At 40.1% G+C, this 15,813-nt stretch overlaps 1 long non-coding RNA gene across 1 annotated transcript; it reads right to left on the reverse strand.

Moving 5' to 3' along the window:
• Positions 1-771: 771 nt before the first annotated feature.
• LOC130608495 (uncharacterized) lies at positions 772-2,335 on the reverse strand. The gene is made up of 2 exons (XR_008974552.1): positions 2,233-2,335; positions 772-1,074 (listed from the first exon to the last, which is right to left on the reverse strand). It is a non-coding gene; the product is annotated as an uncharacterized LOC130608495 (long non-coding RNA).
• Positions 2,336-15,813: the final 13,478 nt, after the last annotated feature.

A 15,813-nucleotide genomic window follows, 5' to 3' on the forward strand; every position in this document is an offset into this window, starting at 1 on the left:
GGACCCCGCGGGGGGAGGTGGGTAGCGGGGCTGCCGTGGGTCTCCGCCTCGGGGGGAGGGAGGACTACACTTCCCGAAGGGCTGTGGCAGGCCTGCCACCGGGGTCCCGGGTCTCTTACGCAGACCCTGCTGGCGGGGCTGGTGAGCAGCCGAGCTGTCTGCTGCTTGCGGCCGGCCGTGAGGGCAGCTGTAGGCTCTGACCCAGTTCACGGGCTGTCCCTAGCGCTGAGCCCTAATAGTAACCTCAGTTAAAGCGGTGCCTTCTCCTCGAGTCCAAGCTCGCTGTGGTGACTTGCTACAGAGCTACTAGGATTTCAGCTGAGCAGCCGTGTAATGGCTTGAGCATTAAAATAACAAAACAAAACAAACAAAAAAAAACAACTCAACAAACTAAGCTTTCGCATATTGTTTGCCTTGCTTTGCCCCCTGAGTTCCTGAAGTCTGAATTGAGGCTGCCTGGTCACTTGGACACTGCGTGGTGTACTCAGCCTGTGATCGAGAGCCACCCGAATACCTGAAGAAGCAGTCCTTCCAATCGTTGGAGCAATATTGGGTTTCCCCTCCTTTTCATGTTGACACACAGCAGAAAAGGTTAATGTTGAAGATGCGAAACCAAGCTGAGCATCATAGTGTCCGCGTCGCTGCCCGCCCCCCCCCAGGTCCCTTGAAATGAGGCCCCTGCTCTCTCAAAAAGATGTGTGTACCCCAGTGAACAATTCTGTAAACTCAGCCTGTATTTCGAGATTGCGGTGAAACCTGAAGCTAGGCATGTTTCATGTTGCTGCATGTTCCTTTTTATTCCTGCAACCCCATTCACGAGAGTTTCCCATGACTTAATCTCTCTTACATGCAATTGTTAGGGCTAAAGGCTTTGTCATGGGATTTTCCCCCTGAATCACAGACCTTCCTCTTGGAGGGGTATGCTTTCTGGATGGCAGAGCCAAAGCACTTTAAGAAGGGGTTTTTTTTTCCTATACGTTTGTACGCTTTCCAGTTGTTGAAGACCAGGCAGTTTGCACGCTGCTTCCTATTTGCCTGTCCAAAACCAATGAATCAGTTCTTGTAACTCTGGCCCTGAAGTAACAATAATAAAGAAGCAGGGATGATCAGTATTTTAAACTGGTGGCATCAGCTAATAAAGTGTAAGGAATAGCTCTCTGTGAGCTTGCTTAGGTTGTCTCCTGTAACACCCTCCCCCACCTTTGCCTCCAAATTCTTGAAGAAGGTGGTGAGGTGCCTCATACCGCCTTTGGCACTATCCTGGGGCCATAAAGCTGGCTTTAAAAGCCAGTTGGGGGTTTCCCTGGTGAAGGGAAATATTGAGTGGCAAAGAGCCAACATAGCTCACTTAGGCAACCCTCTGTTGCAACATGAGTGGAGGAAGGAGATTAGACAGAGCCCTGATGCTGATTCAGAAAGGCCAGAATCCTTTTAACCAGCAAATTAAAGTTATAGCTGCATCTTTTCCTTCCACTAGATTACCCCGCACTACCCATTCTACTTAAGAAGCAGAGTTCTCAGCTTGTGACCAGGATAAACACAAGTTCCCTGCCTAAGCACTTAAGGACTTCCTTATTTTAGCACTGAACAACTCAAAATATGCATTTCTGTCTGCTTTTTCCACTATGGCTGTACTGTCCTCCTGGATGAATATGAACATGTGTGTTGAGTGGAAGTCTGTCACAAAGAACAGTTGTGAATAGAACTGAATAATATATATAAAGCCATATATATAGCACATAAGTTTATGATGCTTTAAACTGATTTACCAGCTAGAAGAAAAGTACTTCTTTACACAGCAAACAGAGAACTCTTGGAGTTTACTGCCACAGGAAACTGTAAGACAGAGACTGCAGAAAGTTCAAAAAGGGATTAGAGAGATTTATGTTTCATAAAGAGCTACTAAAGGGATGTATTATCCACCATCCCTAATCTAACAGTGTAGGATATGGGGATGTATGAGAGGAGCAAAGCATGGAAAAAGGCCAAGTTCACATATCCTCCCTAAAAAGCACCTCCTCCTGTCATTCTGAGACAATAATGAACTAAATGGAACCATGGTCTGGCCGACCAGGCCTTTCTTTCTTTCATGTTGTCTCACAAGTCACCATTTTGACCCCCAAATACTCACAATTGAATTAAGATTTTTAAGTAAAACTTCATTGGTTAAAGTAAAGGCAGATGATCTATGTACTAGACCAGCTATCCTGACTAATTGCCATAATTACTTACCAGGCAAAATGCCAGGTTACTGTTTTTCCTTGTATGTGATGATCGCTAAGTGATTCTCCGAGACATCCTGATGGCCTTATTGCTAAACCATAGTGATGCACACTAAAGAAACACTACCTTTTACACTACCCAATTTCGCAAAGTGTCTTACGCAATAACTATTGGCAGTTCCTTGCTCAAATGAATTACATTTATTAAAAGAAGGGTTGTACTTCTGAGAACCAGAAAGACTTTGCATATATAAAGAAACTGGGTTCAGTAATCAGGCAGTAGTTTATGTCAGTGTGACTAAAAAAGAGATGGAACTCATGAGGTAATTTTGCACTATGTGCTTGTATTTGCAGTGATGTCAACACATCCCAAAGAGGTGTTTATTCTCTCTGGAACTGTAAATGTTATAATTCAGGCAAATGGAAATCTGTTCCTCTGAGAGCCTGCTTGAAATAAGAATAAATCTTGCAACCTGTTGGTATCATGACTCAGAATTTTGATGAAATTGCTCCATTGTCCATTCATGGAGTAATTGCAGACTCAGAGCCTTTGAAATCAGTTCATTCATGGATGAGAAAACAAGGATGCAGTTAAGATATTTTCTTGTGAGTTTTCCAAATGCACTGAGATACCAATTGCTTTAATAGAGATGCTAACTCTATTCTTAGCATCTTTAGGGAAGGATTGTACAACTACAGCCACTCTTTCAGTCCCTTCATTTTTATTTTTTTTTTTTAAACAATAAAGAAATGGCATTTTCCTATAGCCTTTAATCTGATACCCAAGAAACATTTCTGGAAATACAAGCAAAAACTCTGTCATTTAATTTTTAGACTGTTGATACTGGGGCAGAGAACACCCTCAACTTGTCATTTGTATCCCTCAGCTAAATTATTTATCATGAGGAAATAGCCAAAGATGTTTATTTGCATAATATTCTGTATCTTATTGTTGCTTATATAAATATGATAAAAGTATACTAGTGGTGCTTTTTTGCATTAGAGAAACAAGATGTGTATGCTAAAGCTCTGAACAACCTGGTAAATGCATGAACAGCACATGCTAACAAGTAGTGATTGATCACCTTGTTCATATGAGTAAAAGAAAATTCTGTTCCAAATGAAAACTTCCTGAAAGCCAATTTTTAAAATATAATTAGTGTTTAAACAAAGCACAGCACACTGGGAGCCTGATCTGTGACTACTTGCTGTACACTGTATAAGCAAATGTTGATAAGGGGTTTTCTCTCATATTTGCCAAATATTCCACTTTGTGAGAAGATGAGCACCTTCTGTAGTTACAAATCCTTGAAGTCTCATCTACAAGGGGAATTCTTTCTGTTTAGCTACTGTAAATTAACTTCTCAAGTAAAATGGATTCAACATAAGTTAATTTGGAATAATCAGCTCTTGTCTTATGAGTATACACACAGAGAAAAGTTACAGCTTTATTGAGCCAAACCAACTTTCCCATGTAAGCAAAATCTTGAAAGTGTTCATGAAGCATTTGTATTGCTGAATGGATGGACTATTTGTCAATTGAAATACTGCATGAAAATGCTCATGCTACAGTTGGAAAGGAGCTACTTCATGTTTTCCAGTTAGTAGAACGGAGAGAAAAAAACATCAGATGCTCCTACACTTTATATATATGATTGATAGTTCCAAATAAGATACGAGAGGAAAAATAGGAATGGTTCAAAAAGGCGTTTGAATAACATGGATTTCATGCATAATTTAAAGTAAATATAAAAACCTGAGAACCAAAGAGCAAGACAAATCACTGATTAGGAAGATGACGAAGAGTGGGTTAAAGTTCAGTGCGGTGCGCAAGTGAATAAAATTTAATCTTGTTCTGAAACAACAAACAAACAGAGCAGCACAATATGCCACGTTCAGGAATGTGAAAGCCATGTTGTATCTGGCACTTGAACAACAGAGAATTATTGCTGCTGATATGGTAATTGCAGAGGTACAGAAAAAAGTGGGTGGATCATGTGAAATTCATGAAATACTTGAGGTGAACTTACAGCAGGATTAGTCTTTTTCTTTTAGTGGTGTACATTGATCGCTATGTGCAACTGGTTTAGTAAAAAAGCATATTGTTCATTCTCAACAGCTTTAAAAATCTACTTCAGCTCAGTGTCATTTCTTGTTCTTAAGATATTTTGCAATGTGCTTCTCCCCTCTGGCCTACGCAAACAAATATGCCTGCATATGCATACCTATTAGGGCCAGCCCAAAACTGCTCCCTGTAGCTGACCATTCTGGTAAGAGCATTTCTGGTTGCCTTCCTCAGCACTTCAAATGATTTTAAACAGTTCTGTCCAGACACTGGTACTATGGCATGCGCTGTGCTCACACTCAAAACATGTACTAATCTAATACTGCTTGTTCAAGGGCACAAACAAGGTTTCTGTATAGCTCGAGTGCAAAACGAAGGACTCATACAGCAAGCTGGATCTGTGCTGTAACTGGGTTGGAGAACATAATGACATTGACTACTTTCAGAAATATCACTGTGTTTCATGTGAAGGGTCAGGTCACCACATACAGTGCTTCCCCCTATCTGCACTGCTCACCCCATCTTAAGGCAGCATTTTATCAGCTAACTCATGATTTGCAACTGTGTTTAAGCATATTAGATTTCCTAAGTATTGTTGTAACTGCTGATGAGCCTTGTATTTGCATTTAATGGGATTTGTATTTAATGACGCTGCTCATGTGAACAAAAGTTACTTTCAGGATCAAAGGCTGCACCTTGAAAAGTGTTCTATTAACTGGATATAAATCAAGTACACACTCCTGTATAACACAAACTCATTTTCAAGGCAACAGGCAAAATAAGCAGAATGTTACTGGGAGCTGGCAGGCTGCCTGCTTTGCCCATCCATACAGGGGAAATAAAAATGCGCTGTTTCAGAAAGATACAGAACAAAGCACAGAGACTCTTAACCTGTAATCAGTTCCCTTTTCTCTGGCTCTCAAAATCTTCCTCATTTGTCCCAGATCTCCCAAACCACCAGTATCTGAAAACTCAAGCTTTCTCTTCCCTTGCAAAGAGATCTACATGAAGATGTTCAGAGGGCTGGAGCACCTCTCCTATGAAGACAAGCTTAGAGAGTTGCGGTTGTTCAGCCTGGAGAAGAGAAAGCCCTAGAGAGACCTTAGAGCAGTCTTCTAGGACCTAAAGGGGGCCAAGAAGAATTACAAGGGCATGTAGGGACAGGACAAGGGGAAAATGGCTTTGAACTGAAAGAGGGTAGATTTAGATTAGATAGAAGAGAGAAATCCTTCACTATGAGAGTAGTGCAACACTGACACAGGTTGCCCAGAGAAGCTGTGGCTGCCCCAACCCTGGAAGTGTTCAGGGCCAGGCTGGACGGGGCTTGGAGCAACCTGGAAAATACTCTCATGCTTCTCTCTTAGTAATTCACAGCAAATTAGAATGGCTTCTCAGGTATTTAGAGTAATTTGTTATGACTAAAATGACAGATCCAGCAGCTCTGTTAAGCATATATGCTGATAACATCCAGTATCTGGGTGAGATCTAGGTTAAGAGCCAGCTCCTTTCTCTCCTCTCCAGTTTCTGTTCAAGGGGAACCTAAATGCATGCTCATGATGGAAGCTGTGTCATACTCAGGTGCCCTGCTTCGTGATGCTGGACCAGGATTTGCCCAAGTGACACCAGCTCAGTGTAGATATCGGCATACCCCCAGAGACACAGCACGATACGTTAGAGGATTTAGTGCATGTTTAGCCTTTTGCTACTCTGATTCTGCTCATTTCAGTCTTGATTTCACTGGAATAAATGGCATTTAAGTTTGTCAGTCAGACTGCTAGTTCTCAAATTATCATACGAAAAATATAACAGTGAAGAAAATTGTTGACTAAAATGCATATAAATACCTGGTCATTTTCTCATTCACACATAAAAATGTAATTGTAAGCTCCAGACTATGTCTGACTTGAAAGAATAACTGAGTTATGGTGACTGTTTGAAGATTTGGAGTATTAACTGCAATTATAAAATCAAAATTAAAAAATACTGCCTAGTTTGCAAAAAGCATTTAAGTACAAGACTGGGGGATGGCGGGGGGGGGGGGGGGGGGGGGGGGGGGGGGGGTGTCCCTGTGTCTGAAAGGACTATATTTTAAATCAAAAAACACACTGTTGATTTTTATTTTTTCTTTTGAATGTTAGAGTACTGTTAAACAAATTTCAGACAAGACTGATCCAAGGGAAGAAGGATCTGTGAAACACTAGTACACACTGAAATCAAGCTGTTTTTTAAGCAAGTGGTCTGATTTTAACATCCACCTCAGGATTTCCCTTAGGAATTTGGGACTGGGAACTATATTGTCCCCTCAGAATTAGGGACTGACACTACAATTTCAGAAAACTATATAAAATAGCTTACTCCATTTACATCTCTCCTGTTTTGTGTTACAAACCATTCACAGAATGTTCGGTTGTACATGTAGCAGAAGCCCTCTGTGGCACTGTGCCCCTTTCCTGCACACTCTCTGGCAGTTTTGCTGTCAGACCCAGGAACAGTGTACATTAAAGCTGTATTAATTCTTGAATGGGTTCCCTCTATAGTGCTCTACAAGGGACCATTAATGGTTTCTGTCTACTGGGACAAAGCTATAGAAAAAAGATAAATGAGGTAATTTAAGAGTAGTAAACCTATAGCAAGAGGAGCTTTCATCTTCCTCAGCATCCCTGGAGATGCACAGCTGTCTGTTTCCAAACAGGACAGAGATGAGTTTTCTCAATGCATTTCCATGATTTTAAGACCAAGGTTAAGCTACAGGAGAAAGCTTGACATTCGTATGTAGTGTTGATGCCCATGTTAGGCATTAGTCTGCTTGGTTTGAAAGGCATCTCTAGAAACTGATTTAAAGCCTTTACATCAGTCTGCTGCTTGAAATCATTGAAACTTAAGAGGTAAGTAGCTAATTATGGATACCATGAATAGACCTGTCAGTGGTTATTTCATAGGGCCAAGTGATGTCATGCTACAGAATAGGTTGCCATCAGTTTGATAGGTATTTTACATAAAGAAATGCAGGTGAGGATTTGCATGTGTTTGTTCTAGATTTTTTTTTTGTTGTTTTTACCATCTCCAGTTCTTCACGCAAATGAGCTATTTATTAACCAACTGCTACAATGTCAGGTATAAACATTAACCAAGGAAGCAGGGAATCCATACACAGATAGACAGCTGTTTGCTAAATGTTCATTTTGATTGCATATATATATAGTCCTTAGCTGTCTACTGACTTGTTTTATTGAAAGAAGCGTCAGCTCCAGGGCACTGTAAACTTGCTTCAGTGAAATAATTCCCTGCCCTTTACCTTCATCTTTCTTTTTAGTCCTTTAAATGCCTAGCTATGTCAGGGAGAAAAGACCTTATTGCTGAGTCTGTGTTGAGACTGCTATGGAAAATTTTCCCCTGACAGTGTCAGAAATGTTATTCAGAGTCCCTCAGATAGCTACAGCATTCTTAAATGGAATACAACTCACCCTTTTCCCCCTTTAATGTGTTCAGCAGACAGGTGGCAACCCAACTGGTGGCAAATTCCTAAGTATTTATATCCTTTAACTCTCAAATGATACGAACAAGTAATAGGAAATGTCATGCACTGAGCATATGAGTAATGTTCCCATTAATCAATCATCCAAAATAAACTGGATTATTATGTCTGTTTATACTATACTGTAGCTATTTGCAGATAGATGTACAGAGAGAGCAAGCCTGATTCGTATTGGCTTTGCTCCATGTGGAGATTTAAGGGCAGAATCTCTTACAAGTTCACGCCTCTTCCATATGTGCTTTGGCCAGAGAGATTCACAAATGCAGAATACCACCAGGCTGCAATTGTCTACTTTCTGGTGTCAGCATTTGACTCCCACTTAGACATAATTTTCAACTGAGTATAGAAGCTATGAGGCAGCACAGACACACTCCTGAAGAATGAGATCTTTAGCTGCTCTAAACCAGCAATCAGACCCAGCATGTTTTAGAGACAACTGGGATTTTGAAAATGAGGTCCAAGCAAAACGAATAATTTTTGAACTCCTAGTTTTAGGAAAGAATGGTTGATTCACTGCTTAAGTTGGTGACTGGTGGCCTACACATCAATTCAAAGAATGAAACTGGAATTTGTGAGTTATGCTGGTGGTTTCGCATGGCTCCATTCATTATTTTCTTGCATCAGTTTTGGCAGGAGACTACTACTTTTGATGGATGTGTCACAGGGTATCCAGGAATCTAGAAAAGTGCTGCTGTGTATGTACCTGGTGCAACTGATTTAACATCTGGTATAGAAAAAAATCTCTGCAAAAGAACATACAGTTCCAGACAGGTTGCAGTCACTGACTGTACTACAGATTCCTACTGCATAGAAACTTGCACAGGCAACCACCCTGAGGCAAATTTATTTGCAACACACTTATTTGGTGGGCACGGAAGGGCAATACATGCATGATCTGTTCAGCACACGGCAGGTCCAAATCCCCTGGTGCCAGACAATTTACAGCGTGGTTGCATTTGTGCCTGCCCCCCTCTCTTGACACAATGTGGAGTCTATGTCCGTGTTCCCACCAAAATACATCTAAATGCTATAGGAAGTACATACATATTTAAAAGTCTGCTTGAAAGGCTAGAATCTGAAACCATTTGAGTGTACATGCATAAACCACTGAAAAGAGACGTGATCAGGAGAAGGTTGTACTGACTTGTCCTCAAATGCAGAAAAGAGAGGCGCCCCTGAATCTGTAGTGCTGAGAGCCTGTATAAATGGAAATACATTAAAAAAAAAAATTATAAAACTCTTTGACATTACAATAATTCATAAACAATCTAGATGGCTTTGTTGCTTTGTCTTTGTATGGTTTTGGCTTATAAAGGTCATAATCTGGCTGCACAACTGGGAAGAAACAAGAGAATAGTACAATACAGCCCTTCTGCACCACTCCAGAAGTGCAGAGGAATATCTAGCTGGAAGTAAATATACCCGGTACAGCTACGTTACCAGTTTATGAACAGCTATGGAGAGAGAGAGGTATGTAATTGAGAACAAGACTCTGGGATTTTTAAAAGATATATTTTCATATGCATTTGTTACTAGGGATTTTGTTGTTGCTATTGAAGGACTTCATACCTCCATTGCTTCAATTACTTACATATAGCCTTGACTCATTTTATTCCAGAGCCTTTATTCACACCCCTACCAGTGTGAAAGGGCCTCTATATGGATGTAAAAGTAATTTGCTACCATAAAAAAGTTCAATTGCTAAGCACAACAACAACTTTTATTGGTCCAATAAAATCCAGAAGCCATGCTGCATTGCAGGCATGCCACAGAGACAAAGAAGGGAGAACCTGAGTGTGTTTTTAACATCCACTGAGATTAATCTGGATCGGTTAAAATGCATTATGTATTATCATAGATTATTGTAAAGTCTTTCTTCAACATAAATTTAAGCTTGTTTGTAAACTTTAACTGTGTACGTGTTAGTTTGATATTTTTTACAGTATACATTCATATTTAATAACCTGGCTTTATGATATTTGGTTTAGCAATAATGAGATCAGTGACTTTTACCATCTAAACAAATGTCCTCCTCAAATTGCTTTGCTCATAGACATTTGTACCTAGAAATTTATACACTGAAATTTCATAAGAGTGACAGGACTACCTTAGTATTTGAGAGATGATAGATTTTCAGCCAGGGGTGCTGATGCACTGAGATTTCTCAGTGTAAAATAAGGGTACAAGAACAGGAATCAGGACTGCCTCTCTACGCCATATAAGAATTTAGGTTGGAAGGGACCACTAGAAGCTAGCTAGTCTAACTCCCTGTACACAACAGAGCCAACTTCAACATTAAATCCAAATGCAAAGTTAGATCAGGTTGCTCGAGGCCTTGTCCATTTGAGCATTGGGCATATCCAAGGATGGACAATCCACAGCCTCTCTAGGCACCTGTTCCAGTGTTTGACCACCCTCTTTACTAATATCATTGGATGGCAAATGTCAACCTAATGACTGTTAAAGGAGTAGCTCGCTCTACTTCTGCTGGATTAGCAAGCTGAATTGACTTACATCACATTATAACAATGCCAGATCCACAGCAAAGGAAGTGGCAGGAGCTCAGAGTTAGGAGAAGGTAGGAAACCGTGAGCTACAGCATCTTCTTTCATCATTGGCAGCCTGTTAAATAATCTTAACCAAGTCATCTGCCTGCATTTTCTCTTCCACTGTGAGTCGGGACTGCCACTGCCACACGCTGGTTCACTTTTTCCCTACTGATTGCTATGCATCCCTGTTCCTAAGCTGTGTGTCCTCTGTAGTGGTCCAAGCCTTTGTTCATTCACCAAATGGAAGACCAAGCTCTTCTTTTAGTGACATCCAGCTTACAGTGTTTGTGCAACTACATCCTAATCTCCTGCTGACACTATATGGTAAGAAGGTACTTTAAATGATTCATCAGTTATAATAACCATTTTTCTTAAACTGTAGCTGACATCATTTAATTGTAAGTCCTAGTACAAAATAACAGATGAATAAACATACAATTTCTGCAACTTAGTAATTAGACAAGCCCTTCTAACAAGGACTTCTTTTTCCTTTTAAATTCTGGAACTCAAATTGCATCTCCCATTTTCCCATAAATGTCTCCACTGACTGGCTCACAAAATAATCTGTACTCATGTTCCTGTCTAGGAAGTTCTTCTGAGCTTACACAGTTGCCAAGAAATAATGACTTGGAAAGTCATGTCCTCTACTTGAAATTCCCCCTCTTAAAAAACCTTCTGTCCCATTTGATTTCATATCTCATTTAGATTTTAAATGATCATGAAGATGCACATTCTTCAACATAAGTTTATCTGGAACTCATCATCATTTGATCAGTGACTTGAAACAATTTTTTAATGACTAAAGTCAACAAGCCAAATTTATATCTGAGGTAAGAGGGTGCAGCTTCAAGCAAGTCATGAGAAGTCTGAGGCAAGCCTTCACATAGAAAATAAAACATTGGATTTGGAGCCCTGTGTTTTATCCTCACTGATCTTCTCCCCTTCTGTCTGCAGGCTGAACATAAACCAGGGTTTTAAACATTTTTAATATGTTAATGATTCTTCACCCCAGCAACAAGGAGAACAAGTGGCAAACTGCTTTGAAGCAAAAACATTCCTGCAAGATTTTCAACACCCCCACCCCCCACCCTAGAGCTAAAAGAGTTGTACCCATACCCAGTATACAGAAACCAGTTTGTTGCTGAACATCGGAAGGGTACACAAAAAGGCTACATAAAAATAAACAAGCAGTCCTTCACCTCACCTCCACCTTAGAGTTTTGAACTCAGATTGCTACTAAAATAGACATATTCTAACCTTGCATCCTGACAAAAAATTACAAATGACACGCTCTGAAATTTTCACATGCTTCTTTTCCCTGTAACCTGATATTTTCACCTGTCCTTCTCAACAAACTCTGCTGTCTGTTGTTGACAATTGGGTTAGTACCAGACTGACAATATTCTGACCAGTGCATTCAACAAAACAAGACACTCTTCAAAGTTAACAGGGCTTTTTTTCCTATGAATGTTTTTACTGTGAGGCGCAAATATTGATGTTCTGAGTGTATCCACTTAAAGATTTATATGAATGAAAGCTTATAAATGCAGGTCATTGTGGTGCTCATGCCTTTCTTTCCCACAGCAACAACAAATAAACAGTCATTAACTCAGTTTCTTTTCCCTTTTAGAACTCAAGATTTTTTTCATTTCCATTAAAGTTTTTTCTGTCCTTCATTTTTTGATACGAGGGTCTTTCCACATATTAAGCGCATTTTAATGATTCCACTAAGAGAAATCTTTCTCTTTCACAATCTGTTTGAATAACAACATCGTTTCACTTGGGTATTACTGCAACACCCAAACGGCACTTTAGAAATAGAAATACAATGAACATTAACCTATCAAATCCACAAGGCTCAGGTTATCTGTAGGTATCAGGAGTTGTTAAAGGTAGGCAGAGACAACAAAATGCATTAGAAGAAATGGGGAAGACTCTAAAACTGTCAGAAGATTTCCTCTCTTGTGTACATCTTGAAAATATTTTTATAAATAAATATAAATAAAATATAAACTGGTCTTTAATACCACAGGTTGACAATTCAGTTTCTGCATTCATCTTTTTGTCAAATTTCCTGATTGTGAGCTAACTTTAACATGCTATCAAGACAGTAATTTTGTACTAAATAGTTTATATTGGCCCAGATTACATTTCATGTATCACAACTTTAGAGCATTTTATGGATGCTGCCCTTTTTCATTGTATCCTAGGCACTTTTAAGAAAATATTTCATTGCCAGGAACAAAAAGTCTAAAATGTATTTAAGGTTGGTAATTACTATACTCACATTATCTAAAGTACTCAAGTAGTTAAAAAGAAGGTTATGAATAGTGAAAGACCTCATACATTTTATGTTGCCTTCATAATAAACACAAATACATTTTAGTTCTGATTCATCATGGGCCACAAACAAAACATGAACATACAAAGCTACTCTTCAGATAGTATAAATTGGCATAGCAACTTCAGTGTTAGTTGAGCAATGATGATTTACACCATCTGTGCTTACAGCCCATTAACAAGTTGATTTCAATACAAGTACACCAGCCTAGACAAATGACTAGCGGTGAGTAACAGCTAAAAGAAAGAAGGTACTTAAAGAAAGAAGGAACTTAATTTCTGGAATGTGTTTGTGATTTTGTTTTTTCATGTACTGGGGGGGGGGAGGGGGGGGGTGGTGTTGTTAATTAAATATTTTTTCTTTAGATACAGAGAAAAGGGAGAAAAGTTACTAGTTAAGATTCTCAGTTGCTGTAGATTTGTCTGAACTTGCTGTTTCTTGAGAACAGTATTTCATTATTCTGTTTCCTGATGACAACATGTTATTATGCTCCTTTTCTGTAAATAATACTTATTATGATCTCCAATTTCAAATGTTTTCTCAAAACTTAATCTTGCTGCTTCACACTGAAGTGGTTTGACTATCAAAATAGTCACTTTTTTTTTTCTGTTGAAGATGATTCTGATTGATCAAAAGCCCCTAAGCTTCATATGCCCATCTATGGAACCGGAAATTTTTATTACTTCTTCCTTTGTATTTTATCCTTGTCTTCTGTTGTCTATCTCACTTACAGACTTTTGTGTGTATGTGTGTCTAATTGCAAACTAAGCCAACAAACTTTTGTACAAGTGCTTAATTTTATTAAATGTCCCTGCTCAGGTTAACTAAAAAAAGTTACAATTTCTTTCAAGAGATGGAGAGAGGGAGAAGGATGACTTAGTAGTTAGATTCAGGATTTAAGGGAGTTCTCCAATCTGCAACTGGCTTGCTATACTAACCTGAATAAGCTACTTTATCTCAGTAACTCAGTCTTACACCAATAAAACATGGTATCCTCTGTCCCATGAAAGACTTACAAAAGTAATGGGTTCTCAGAAACTATAGCGACAGGGATCATGTAAATTCGTGTTGAGTAATGAATAGAGGATTTATGATTTAAGGAAAGCAGATAGCTGACAATCTCCTTCTCTTTTTTCTGTACTTTCTACTATTCTAGTTCCTGTAATTCTCCTTTTCCACTGCTCCAAATCATCCACTGTTGTCTTACAGAGAGCAGGAATATTGCTCCATCTTGTCTTACATTTCTCCTGGCATAAGAACCTATATCTGCATTGAACCTAGACTTCTCTGCTTGCATACTAACTCCGGCCTGTTTGACATGCAATGAATATGACAGTGCTGGAGAAGCTATAGGGAAGTAGTGGTATGAAAACTACCTGTAGCAACAGACTAGTGAGGCTATTCTCATTTCCGCATTCTCCAAAGGAGTAGAACTTCCCAAGGTCTGATACAAACAAGAAGAGAAGAATGGGGAGATAGTAATTGTTCTCAACTCACTGTTTTCCCTCGAGCATTGCTACTCTGCAGCCTGTGTCCCTGATGCCTGCACATCTCACCACTCAAATTCCCCCTCTCCAGACTGAACTCTGTGATCTCCCACTGAACTCTGTGATCTCCATCTGCAAACTTTTCTCTCTTCTGATCTTTCTCAATGCTCAGTCCTACATCTTCTATTCCTACCAGTTTCCAAATCCTCATGTTCCCATTGCTGCTCTCCCACAAACCTGCACTGCTACTCCTGCCGTACCCTGCTTTTTATGCCGACAAAGCTAGTAGTATCTAAAAATGCTATGAATGTTTCAATGTGGGTGCCTTGGCAACACTTCTATTTTTAAATACCCTGAAGAGTTGTCAGTAGCAGTTACGTCTGGTACAGCAGCCTGCTCTGAAAGCAGATTAGGCCGAACTACCCACTGCCCCTGAAGCTGTCCATGAAAAAAAGGTCATCCCCTCACTTCCCATCTGCTGACTTGGGTTTCCCCTAATCCATTTCAGCCATCCAAAACAAACCAGTTCAGCTGACATCTACTATTTAAACTTCTTAAGCTACTCCAGTCGTCTTTGGCCAAAACAAATTTGGGAGGGATTGCATGAGCAGCTTGCGGGTAGGTAGGAGAGGCGATAACCTTTGGCAGAAGATAGGTGTGACAGTGACTGAGAGCTGTCTGGGAATGGTAACCTCGTCAACAACCTCGCTTCAGCCCATGGTGGAAGTGAGCACCCACAAGGGGATTTTAAATCATGGTAAATTCTGTTCTTTAAGTTCAGTTCTCTCTGATTTCACAAGAGGTTCCTCTGGCAAACCACTCCTTTCCACTGTGCAGAAAACATGATGACGTTACTCAGGCTGCCATTCATCTTTCCCCTGTTTAATCACTGCTAACTGATTAACCAAGTGAAGTGCCACCAAATCCACTAGTTGGAAAAGGAACAGAAAGCTCTGCTAGCTTTTATGAATAGAGACAGAGAAACCTTTGTAAACAAGGTGCATGACCTCCAGTTTTTGAAAGTAATCACCTATTCCTTCTCCCCAGCCCCCCAGCAACAGGAGCAGTGACGGGTGACACACAGCTGCTCCTGGCAGAAGCAGTATGTGTACTGGCAGGAGGACATGGGAACATGTTAAAGTTCGAGCACTGTTGCATAGCCTGCTGGATAGACACCACAATGTCTTTTGCCCTTGTTTTACCCCATATAGACACTTGAGGTCTTATCTCATGAGCTTGATAAGGAGGCACAAGAAAGGGAGGCTAACATTAACTCTTTCGGTACCGTTTTGGCAAAAAGGGGCAGTGAGCGCAAAAAAAAAAAAAAAAAAAGAATCACTGGGCAGAAATGTAGCAAGATAGATTTCATAGAATTGACAGACCTTTGGGAACCTGGGGAGGAAAGGTCAGCAGCCAGGGACACCCACAAAGCCAGGCAGCCCCTCTCCCAGATGGTTCAGGAGTTCACCAAGCTAAAGCCTGACTCTCTCCCTGTTCCGTGCATGCAGTTCAGATCATTTCCAGGAGCCTGCTGTGCAAATGGTAGGGAGGAAAAAAGCTTTCAAGGAAAAAAATTAAGCTGGAGTTAGACTGACATGCAGAGGAGTTACTGCT

The sequence above is a fragment of the Pezoporus wallicus genome, unplaced genomic scaffold (genome assembly GCF_028554395.1).
Source record: "Pezoporus wallicus isolate ANWC-B61680 ecotype Strahan unplaced genomic scaffold, APGP_CSIRO_Pwel_v1 scaffold_3294, whole genome shotgun sequence".
Taxonomy (NCBI): Eukaryota; Metazoa; Chordata; class Aves; order Psittaciformes; family Psittacidae; genus Pezoporus; species Pezoporus wallicus.